The sequence below is a fragment of the Phaethon lepturus genome, unplaced genomic scaffold (assembly GCF_000687285.1).
Source record: "Phaethon lepturus isolate BGI_N335 unplaced genomic scaffold, ASM68728v1 scaffold8273, whole genome shotgun sequence".
Taxonomy (NCBI): Eukaryota; Metazoa; Chordata; class Aves; order Phaethontiformes; family Phaethontidae; genus Phaethon; species Phaethon lepturus.
In genome coordinates, this window is record NW_010529663.1 from 9446 (window position 1) to 20220 (window position 10775).

Sequence of the window (10775 nt, forward strand, 5' to 3'; positions counted from 1 at the left end):
CCCTCTTCCAGTCTTCGTTGCACTGTATCTCACTCCTTGGATAATAACCTAGATAATTCTTTCCCAGATTTGTTTATGATCTTGTGGATTTTATCCTGCAGCTTTTAATTAGTCACTAGGGTGAGGTTGCCCTAAGAAAGCATTTCAGGTTAAGATTTTATTTGTTCTCACTGAAGTAATATCAGCTCTGCTAACTCAGTCTTATTTTAAAGCCCAGTGTTAATAAATTCATATATTCCTCCAATCTAGTAATACGAAGTTTCATCCATTAGTTAAGGAAGACAGGAAATTAGACATGGAAAAATATATACAAATGTCTAGGAAAAGAATATTTGATATCAAATGGATAACAATAAAATACTGCGTGCTGAATGACTAAAAACCTATAAAATTCCTCATCTTGCATGTAATAGCTAATGGCATTTGCTGTTAAAAATAGAAAGGATTGATAAATTTATTTTTACCTGTTGTAAACCTTTTTGTCCACTTAATTCCACAAAAATTGTGTCTTACTCTTCCTCCTGGTTTTAGATATTTTTTTTTTACACCAAATAGCATGCAAATGGAATCTATTTTCTTTTATACATCCACTTCAAAATATAAACCCATGCATAAAAGACTATATAACTGAATAATGAGAGACAAGGTTTGATGTCAGTGATGATTGTTCCTGTCCAATATGACAAGCATGTTTAACAGGTTCCAGTGGGGAATGAGAAACTTGAAAATGAATAAATGGAGTACATGATCTTTTAATTGTATGCTGTATATCTTATCACTAGCTAAATATAACTCAGTGTGGCTTTTTTGGTGGGGAAAATACGGAACTTTCTGCTCATAAAGATGATTAAAGAGAAATGACCTACAAATCACTTCTCCTAAGTTAGTGTGTCTCCAAATCATATTAAACATAAATAGCCTTAAATTGTAGTCCATACAGTCTGATTAAACACATTGTCCTTCATTATATGAGTCTTAGTTGGCAAAAATAAGCTATGTTGTTATGGAGACAGATGATGAAATTAGTTTTTGAAGCAAGATCTCAAAGTGAGAGACTTTGAGTTAAATTCACATTTTAAATTATTTCTCAAGTACAGATTTACTTTAAAAAGCTTTGAAACTGTTTTGTGTGTGCAGAAAAAGATGGATGGAATCTTCCAAACCTAATTAATATTCTGACTATGACACTTAATGCGAATCATTTTATGCTATCTTTTTTTTTTAAACATCGGTGAAAAGAATTGATGAACAGCACCAATGAATTAACTGTGGTGGCATGCAGTGCTTGCTTCAAACCAGTTCTAGTGAATCACTAATCAAAATGCAGCTCAGGTTTGGTGGGATTTTTTTATTTTGTTTTCTTGGGGGCAGAGGAGCTGCATTATATATCATGACCTGTTTCTTATCACTTGCACGGTTTGGTCAAAGGGAACCAAATTTTGATCATGTACTTTGAATAAAGAATTGAAGAATAAATGCATACATGCATTCATCTGATTTCAGAATTGCTTCACTGGAATTCTGCCAGTACAAACTAATGGAAACAAGACTAGAATACAGTCCCTTTAACTGGGTAGATAAGATTAGTTATTTATAATAAAACAGTTTGAAATGTTGCTGCTTCTGTATGAAGAGGTACACTGAAATTAAATGATGTGGAATTCAATATTTTCTTAAAATAGTTGGAAGATGAAGGTAAACAAATGGAAATGTCCTGTTACACAGTTTATATCAGTATTAGTTATAGCCTTTCTTTTGACCCACATGATTCTGGATTTGAAGTGTCAAATAGCAGCAGAATCCTGTCGGAATTTTCGATGTTAAAATGTTCTTGCGAAGCAAAAACTATCTGTATTTTTAGGAGCTCTTTTTTTCATTTTAGGTGAAAATACAATTTATGGTAGAAATCAAAACACATACCTAATAGAATATTTCTGCAAATCTGTCCACGCAGATTTTTACTCTTACTGTTGTTCACTGGATAAATGGTTTGTACTGACACCTTCCTTTGAGTAACACTTATATTTCAGAGAATCTAATGTAGCTGGAAAATCTTGGTGTTTGTTTTCCTTTGCCTTTGGAAGGGAAAGAATTACAAACACTGTAATCCATCAAGGGTTTTTTTGTCATAATAAGTATAAATAATTATGCAGTTATTTTAAAGAGACACAGTACAAGCAATAAAGATAAAATTTAGCAAACTGCTTTTATTTTATATGTCAAACCTATAATCATAAGAAATTACTCAGAACTGAAAAAAATCTATAGTAAAATTATGATTTTATCCAAAGTGCTTTCTAAACATTTGGCTTGATCTTCAGAGTAATTTGTGTGGGTATATATTGTCTCATCTGCTTTACCAGTTACTATAAACTGTAATTTTCCACAAGAATACTTGAATGTCAGTTTTGGGGAGGTCATCTAGGGAAATGATATTGAGGACAGTCTGTTTATTATAACTTCAGTCTGAATATGGGTTTATCCACAGTGGAAATGCTAGATTGAAGAGGACACAGACTGTTAATCGGCTGTGCTTAATCCTTGGCCTTTATCATTTGAATCTGTAGATTCTGAAGGAGATTGCTAACTGCTATCATAACTGAGGGAAAAAATATAACCAAAAAACCCCCAGAAAAACCCTGAATTTTTATTTCTTTCATGAGAAACTTCAAAACTGTATTCATAGCAAGGCAAGATAAAAAAAAAAAAAACACCACACAAAAGCCAACAGCATGAACAAATAATTTTTGTTTTGTTTGTTTAAAACCTTCTCTGTTCAGATCAAAACAGAAAAAAAAAAATGAAAAAGCTGTTTTTTGTTGTCTTTGCATGATCATTAATAAGCATATATACTTTACTTATTTTGGTATATGCATAGAGGGTACATTTTACACAAATGGGTAGCTACCCAAATGCTATAGATCTGTTAGGGATTGACTAATGAAATATTTAACATCTTCAAGGGTTTGCTAACTAAAAATGCTCTGTGAGCTCTTATCTCATTTACATCACAATAAATACAGCTGAAGTGACAAAAAAAGGTGGTAGACCATGACATTTATTAAGGCTGAATGGGTAGGTAATTTTTTTTTTTTTCATTAGATTAGAAAACTGAATGTTGTCCAGGATTAGTGGTATATTTAACTGGGCAACCAGGAAGAAAAAAATTCTTGGGCAACAGCAAAGACATGAGCAGTGTTTCTTCTCTGGGCAGTGATGTAGAGAAAAGGTACCTACATCTTTAGACTGTGTTTTTTTGACTAAGAAATAAAGAATTTAAAAACTTGAACAAAGCTGATGAAGATGTGCCTTAGATGATTTCTATAGCTTGTATACTGTGCCACTTTTTCATATTAGTCAAATGTCTGCTTAGTATATAAGAGCATTTACAGCCTTCTCCTTGCCATTGCTGTTGAACTGCAGTGTCTGTTTAACCTAGAAAAAGGGTTTGGGTTTTTTTTAAATCAAAATTACTCTGATAAAACTTAATTGATAAAACCCTGATTTTTTCCCTTTTTTGGGGGGAGAAGAATAAGATCGTAGAAAGATGATTCCCATCTTTACAACTGATGGTAGCATAAAAAAAAGTAAGCTATTCAATTTTTATTCAATTCAATCTAATCTTTATTGATATGAGAAATAAAGGTCCATACAGAAAAAACATTAAATAATGTACAAGATAGGTGGAATATTGCACAACATTATTTTTTATATTTTTATAGTTTTGATTCTTCCTCCAAATCTTTATTATGTATTTTTTAAAGTCAGTTATAATTTGTGTAATTGGTATAGGAACATAGAGTTTTACTTCTGTTTTCTGAAGTATTTTTAAAAGGAAATTAATTGAATTTAGTTATATTTTTAAAAATGTTTTAAACCTGTTTTAAAACATATTTAGGAGTGCTTTTTTAATAGATGATAACATTTGAACAGTGTCATATTACAATAAATGTTTATCTGAGACAAAACAGAATACAACAAGAATTTGTTCTCAGTTTCAAGATTGTCACAGTTTTTGCCAATGACTGGTTTATTTTTAACCTCCACCTCTTTAGTCAATTCTTTGTCTTTGCAAAAATACAAATGAATTATTAAAATTCTTTTGGTATTTAAATGCATTTCAGCTTATACTGTACAAAAATTATTGACAATAAAACATATCCTTTTTTAAAATGCTTGTATCACTTTCCAAAGTGAGAGGGATTAATAGCAGATAGCAATTACAATACGAAATGTTAACATTGGAATTATTGCATATAATCCCAGTTGAACATAAGCATGAACTTTTTAGCATCAGAGAGAAAATTGCTCTCCATTGTGAAACATAAACTCCCCATGGTGTCAAGGCGCCTCAAGCCAATTCTTTCACTGCTAGGGTCCAATATATCCCCTCCTCCTAATCCAGAAATATTGCAGCATCTGTGAGAAAGAAGGTGACATATGTCTGACTCTCTGCCTACTAGGATAAAGCTGTGGGTAATCCAGGCCCTTATTTTACATTCTTGCTTTTAACAGTCACAAATACCTTCTGACACCAATGAACATGACTCTAATCTAGATGAAATAAAGTTCTTAAATCCTTAGAGCTAAATTCAGATTTAGTTGCTGATTTCAAAATGCTGTCCTTCAAGGAGTTGCCCATTCCACAGGCACTTTACAGGATTGCACCCAAATGGCCTTTTCAGGGACTGATAGGCAGTGAAGCCCGGCGAGAAGACTCAGTATTAAATATGACATTATCTGATCTGAACAGGGTTTTTGGCACAGTTTCCTGGAGTCTCATCATTGCTTCTAGGAGGTTGAAAAACCTCCTAGAATGGGGGGAATATTCTTTAGCACACGATGAACTAATGTTTCTTCTGCAAAGAAAATTAATTTTATCATCCTTTTAGTCAAAGAGCAGCGCCTTTGGAGTTGTAGAGGCTGTGCCATTTCGCTGACTGACGCAAAAGGAACAGTCTTTAGTCATGTGCAACATGAGACAGATCAGATGGGCAATTTTTCTTCATTCTGCCCATTGACTCCCACTTGTCTCTTCAGAGTGTTTTGGGGTTTTTTTTGGTGTGTTTTGTTTGTTTCTTTTTTAACGTAGTTTTCCTCTGCATTCCTGCAAAGCTTGTCTTTGTACACTGCTGCTTTTCACTATGTGTCATCTTCCTTTCTGACAAAGCACAAACCAACATGACACCTACTAACATCGAGGCAGTGCCTATGTCCTAGGGAGTGCAGTGGGTCCTCATCAGACTTCCGAGGAGTGAATAATATGGAATATGCTCACATCTTAGCAGTGTCATAGCCATACCACCCGTATTAGCTTTGATTTCCTATTAAGGCTTTGTGATCTCAGTGATCTTCCTTCAAGTATTCCTTCCTTCCTTCCTTATCCAAGCAGAAAAAAAAAAGAATGTTAAAGATAGCATTTTTAATTTTTGTTTGTGATATTATCATCATCTAAAGGAATATGGATGAATTTATTTTCTTAGGATTTAGAATTTTTTAATCTGGATGTTGCTCCTGGTACCCAAAGGAAAAAAAAAAACAATAAAAAATAATTATTATAAAACCGTGAAAATGAACTAATGCTTACAGCTATCTGGTGCTGATGTACTAAAAATCCATTACAGAATTGTTATAATAAAAGGAAAATTTGTCTTTTACAGTTCTTGCTGTAGGCAAACTTATAGTGAAGAATAAATTTACTTGCAATACTAAGCCAGATTCCTACACTATATATAGGGAATTTTACTCACAAATGGAACTTCTGATGCCTCTCTCCAAAATGCTTATTATTGTGGGGTTTGTGTTAAATGGATTTTTAATTGACAGGGTGTGTCATATTTAATCTAATGGAGAGAAATTACTTTGTGCTGGCTCAAACGACTATCTGATTAATCACTGGTAATGTTTATAAGCCATCATAGCTGGAATCATGGATACATTGTCTGAGTTAGTAAATATGCAGTAGGGCAAATTAAAACCCAATCCAAATATATCATCCTCTTACAAATAAATTAGAATCAAATTATCTTTTATGTGGTATTTTTAATGTGGCTAGGAAATTTCAAGTAATAATTCTGCATTTATATATTGGCCCAGTGGTTGTGTTTTCACTTGCACTTCATGTTTTATTCAGCCAGCAGAGGGAGCACAAGTTACCAGCAAACTAATTTTTTCACTCTCGACATCATTTGAGAACGTGGCGAAAGATGGTGGTGAACACAGTAGTAAAGCATACAAACAGGTGCTGGTTTATGGCCTTTAAACAGATCGGAAGGGATCCTATCCACTTTTCCCAAGCTGAAAATTAATGACGTTGCAAGTGTTGGTTCTATTTTTTTGACTGAGGAATTTCTATATGGAATAAAACCTATCCAAACAAAACATGCACTCGCATGGACAAAATTGCACATAACTAATTGATTATTATAAAATAATAAAGGTTTAGATGAGAGGCATACTGGGAATGCACCAGTTTGTAATTAAATAGCACATAATAACACTTGCTTTGAAATTCTTACAAGGCATTCAAAGGGGGAATTTATTCCAAAGTAGAGAATTTTATCTGTTTGGTTATCGTGAGTTGGTAGAAATGTTTGTATGGAAAAAGGAATAAGTTTTTCCTTCTAATTTATAACTTCAACTTAGACACAAGCAGATTATTTTTTTTTCCAAGGAATGCCATTGACTCTTCATTTTCTGTCCATAGAGCTGAATCATGCAAAACTCCAAATGTGTTTTGCATCCTTTTATTTCCCTGAGACAACAAAGTTCAATATGCGGAAATTTCATCCTCACTGGCAGTACAGAGTGTTTAAAGTTTTTGTTTTCATCATGTTGGATTTAACAGTATAGCTAAGCTATATTAAGTCATTCAAAGTGCCAAATTACAAAAATTTTGGAGGGCAGCTCCTCCAAAATACCTTGCTTCTGGTCATAATGTGTCTGATTCAAAAGGACTGGAATATTTATGATCTTGGTGCTTTTATCATCAGGACCCCCCTCTACCGAAACTATAGATCTTGTGCTGCCTTGAGGGAATAGGTGCAATAGGTTAAGTTGCAATTGATGACTAGGGTGTGTCCTTAGGAGTTGTATCAAATCAGATGTTTACTGTGATGATGAGTAAAACCATCCATATGAAATAGTTATTGTGCTTTGACACTAAGATTTACCTTTACATTTAGTCAAAGAAAGTGACACAAACTTCGTACCGAAGAGACCAGTTTACTACATCAGTCTCTCAGTGGGAATAATGAAAACAGATTGAAGAAAGAACTGAATACAAGTAAACGCAGTAACGTGAACTTAAAAAGTGGTAAAAGTTTCTAAAAATCATGCTGGATGGTTTATTCTTTATTTTAATTATCAAAGGGTTATCTATAATATTTTCAGTCTTATTCCTAGAATTAAAACATAGTGGATGGATTGAATAGGTAAACTTTTATTCTTATCTGCAGCCATTTTCACAATAAACTGCTAAGGGATGTTCAAGACATATTTCTTTTCTTTTTATTCAGTTTCACTACTCCTTGCAACCACTTGTTGTTAGTGAGTTTTGCCACTGTCTCTGCTCATGTTATAAGGGAATACCTTTGTTCAACTTACAAGTGAATATCATAAAATAGATGTAGCCTTGGTTTCCACTTCTGCAAAAGGTATTGTCCAGATATTCTTCATTATATCTCATTTTACCAAAGTTACACACAAGAAATGGCAAAAGGTGAGGAAATATTAGCTATGGCTCTTAAATAATATTTGGAAAGGAGAGAGCTAAGAAATAGTTGGACCAGAAAATTAGCTATGCAGTAGGCAAGAATGGATCAGGTAAAGAGAGAAAACCCGATTCTCTCTCACATCTCAGTCCTTCTGTACTGGATTCCTTCAGTGGGCCACTCAGCTATGCCTGGCAAGCTGCATTTGGCCTTATAGGATCGTACATGAGGATCTCATGAGGTGTACGGTGGTATATTAGGGTTTTCTTAAATTTAGGTTTTGTTGTTTTCATTTTTCATTTTCAGCTGAGCAGCACTTGCTTGCATTTTGGTTGTCATCATGAAATGTTCGTCCCACGCCCCATTGTATAAATATGCTCAGCAAGTACTTGGGGTATTGCAAGACTCAAGAGTGGGAAAAAATTCAGATATTTGAAATGTCAGATGAAAGAGCCCCATCGTGTAACATCTATCTTGCTTTAATTCAACCAGTCATTTTCATCTTTTAACACTTTTGAAAATGTGGCCTGTAATAATAAAAATATCTTTTTATTATTCTTAAATAATTAAAGAAGTTAGTAAGTAATAAGTTTAGAAGGTAGCAGTATGCATCAGGTTTTAAAAATATTATGAAATTAATAGTTTATGCCATTTGTGAATGCTGCTTCCAGATATGTTATTCATTAATATTGTATCAAATTTCTAAATGCATGCTATTTTATCATCCTTGTTTTGCATAATATCTATCACAGTAAATAAGGATGTCTTAGTGTTCGGAAGATTAACTGTTTCAAATTTGAAATAAATAACTTTTGGTTTTGCTAGCCTATATTAGTTTTTTTCTCTAGTGATCTTTTTCACACTTTGCCTCAACATAAATGACAAGATAGTCACCATTAGTTCCTAAAACCAGATGATGAAACAATTATTTCTGTATTATAAGTGGAGCTAGTTCTTCATGGGTACTTAGTGAATGTGTTATTTTACCACAAGTAGCCTTTTTTCTTTTCCTTTTTTTTGGAACTTTTCTATTTCTTTTTACGCATTAGTTAACACCACAAGTACCTACTAATTTACCTTCCAAATTCTCCATTTCATGTACAGGTTTACTAGATATTACTTGTTTAATACAGAGGTGTGAAGCAAAATTGCCTGGGTTTTTGTTTTTATCTTTTTTTATTATTATTTACCAAAAGTAATATATTGATAAGGTACATTGGGACAGAGAGGTTTGAGGGCATTTCTAACAGAGAGAGATGTGAGATATACTATCTGCTGTCTTTGTGCCTTGGTTTTCCATTTAGAAAATGGATTGATTTTCTCTGATTAGGGTTAGAAACAACTGCAAGGAGGAAAAGCCGCTGCTGGTTCAAGTTACTTCCTATATGCTAACAAACTGAAAGACTACATTTTTACTTTTATTGGTATGCATAGTTTTTTCTAGGCTCTATCTTATTCTCCTCCGTGACCCATTTACTGGCAACACTTTGCATACAATTGCATTGTATTGTAACCTCTAAGCAAAACTCTGGAAGGTCCAAAGGGCAATAGATTTGGGAGCTATTATACCATGACAATTTTAAAGAATTCTGTAAAGAGGTTTAGAACCAGGACATCTAAAAGATGATCTGACTCATTTATTCATAAAAGAATGAAGCCTTACTGTCAAAATGTACTTTTAATTCTTTACTTTCGATCTTTACAAAGTAGAGTCAGAAATGAGATGGCAGATAGAATTTTTCCAAAAGATAAAAGACATATAGGAAATAAGGCTTATGCCAGAAGAGGATCCTAAGGCATTCAAATACTGAAAGATGGGAAAAACTTTGTGGTTGGATAAGGCATATACGCGGCTAGTGTAATGTATTTAAACTCAGAAGGGATCAAATAAATTGATCCCTTGATTGATTAAAAAATTTAAAAAGCTGTTACTAATATGTGATGCATAGTTAATAGGTTTCTTTCATAAAGCTTACCAAAAGCATCAAGTCAGAAATGGATTTTGGAAGAAAGTATGCTGTTTGCAGATGCAACATAATGGCTTGGAATGTTTCTGAGTTGTTTCATTTTCTTCATTATCTCTCAACTAATAAAGAAATTACTCCTGAGTACAATATGAAGTGTTTGCTCTAGCAGATCTGCCAGCTGGCTACAACCTAGATGGCATAACCTTTGTAGATCATTCTGAAATGAATACTTTGCATGACCTATAAACACCCTCCTGAGATTGGACTTAATGAGATATGTACTTGTATGCTGGGCCCAGCACTTTGGGACCCCCAGTTGCTTTCCTTATGCACGGAACTTGTTCTGTGCCTTTTTCAGTCAGCTAAGACTGTGTAGACCAAAGATCCTAACCTGTGCTGACTATTTACACCTTCTTGTGGCTGTTAAATAACCGTTACAGGGAGCAACCATCTACTTTTGTTTTCAGAGCTTAATTCTTCAAAGACATTGTATTTTTGCACGCATCACACTTTATGTAGAACAAGAAAAAGTTGTGTTTACATCCCCAAGAGGTGTTTATTACTACAAAATACCACACCTTTCCCTGGTTCCTATTTCCTTAATACAGCATTTGGTTCTGTATTCCCTAACTTGCTTTCTCTGACCAGTTAGCTGCAACCTTGTCTATAACCTTGATTTAATTTCAAAGTCTAAATGATTCCATGGTGGATGTGTTCCCTCTCTACTGGCAGGCACATTGTTCTGTCTTCCCCACAACTAAGAATGACTGCAAAGAGTTCAGACACAATTGGGCTATTGCAGTATAAGAGATAGATATATGAGTTGACTATGTGCACATTCTTATTTTATTATAAATGCCCTGTCTTTTAATCTAGATGAAAAAAACATTAACGAAAGATGTTTGAGCTAATGCATTTTATCCTATGTTTGTTATGAGTTTAAGATTCACATAGTATGAACAGCCACAGTTTTATCTAATGTTTTGTAATGGTAATGGTTCACAGCCTAAGAATTTAAGTGTGTGTCATCTCTGGTAATCAAGACAACATATTCATATTGGTAATTTTATCCTAGTTGTAGTGTTTGAAGGTAACA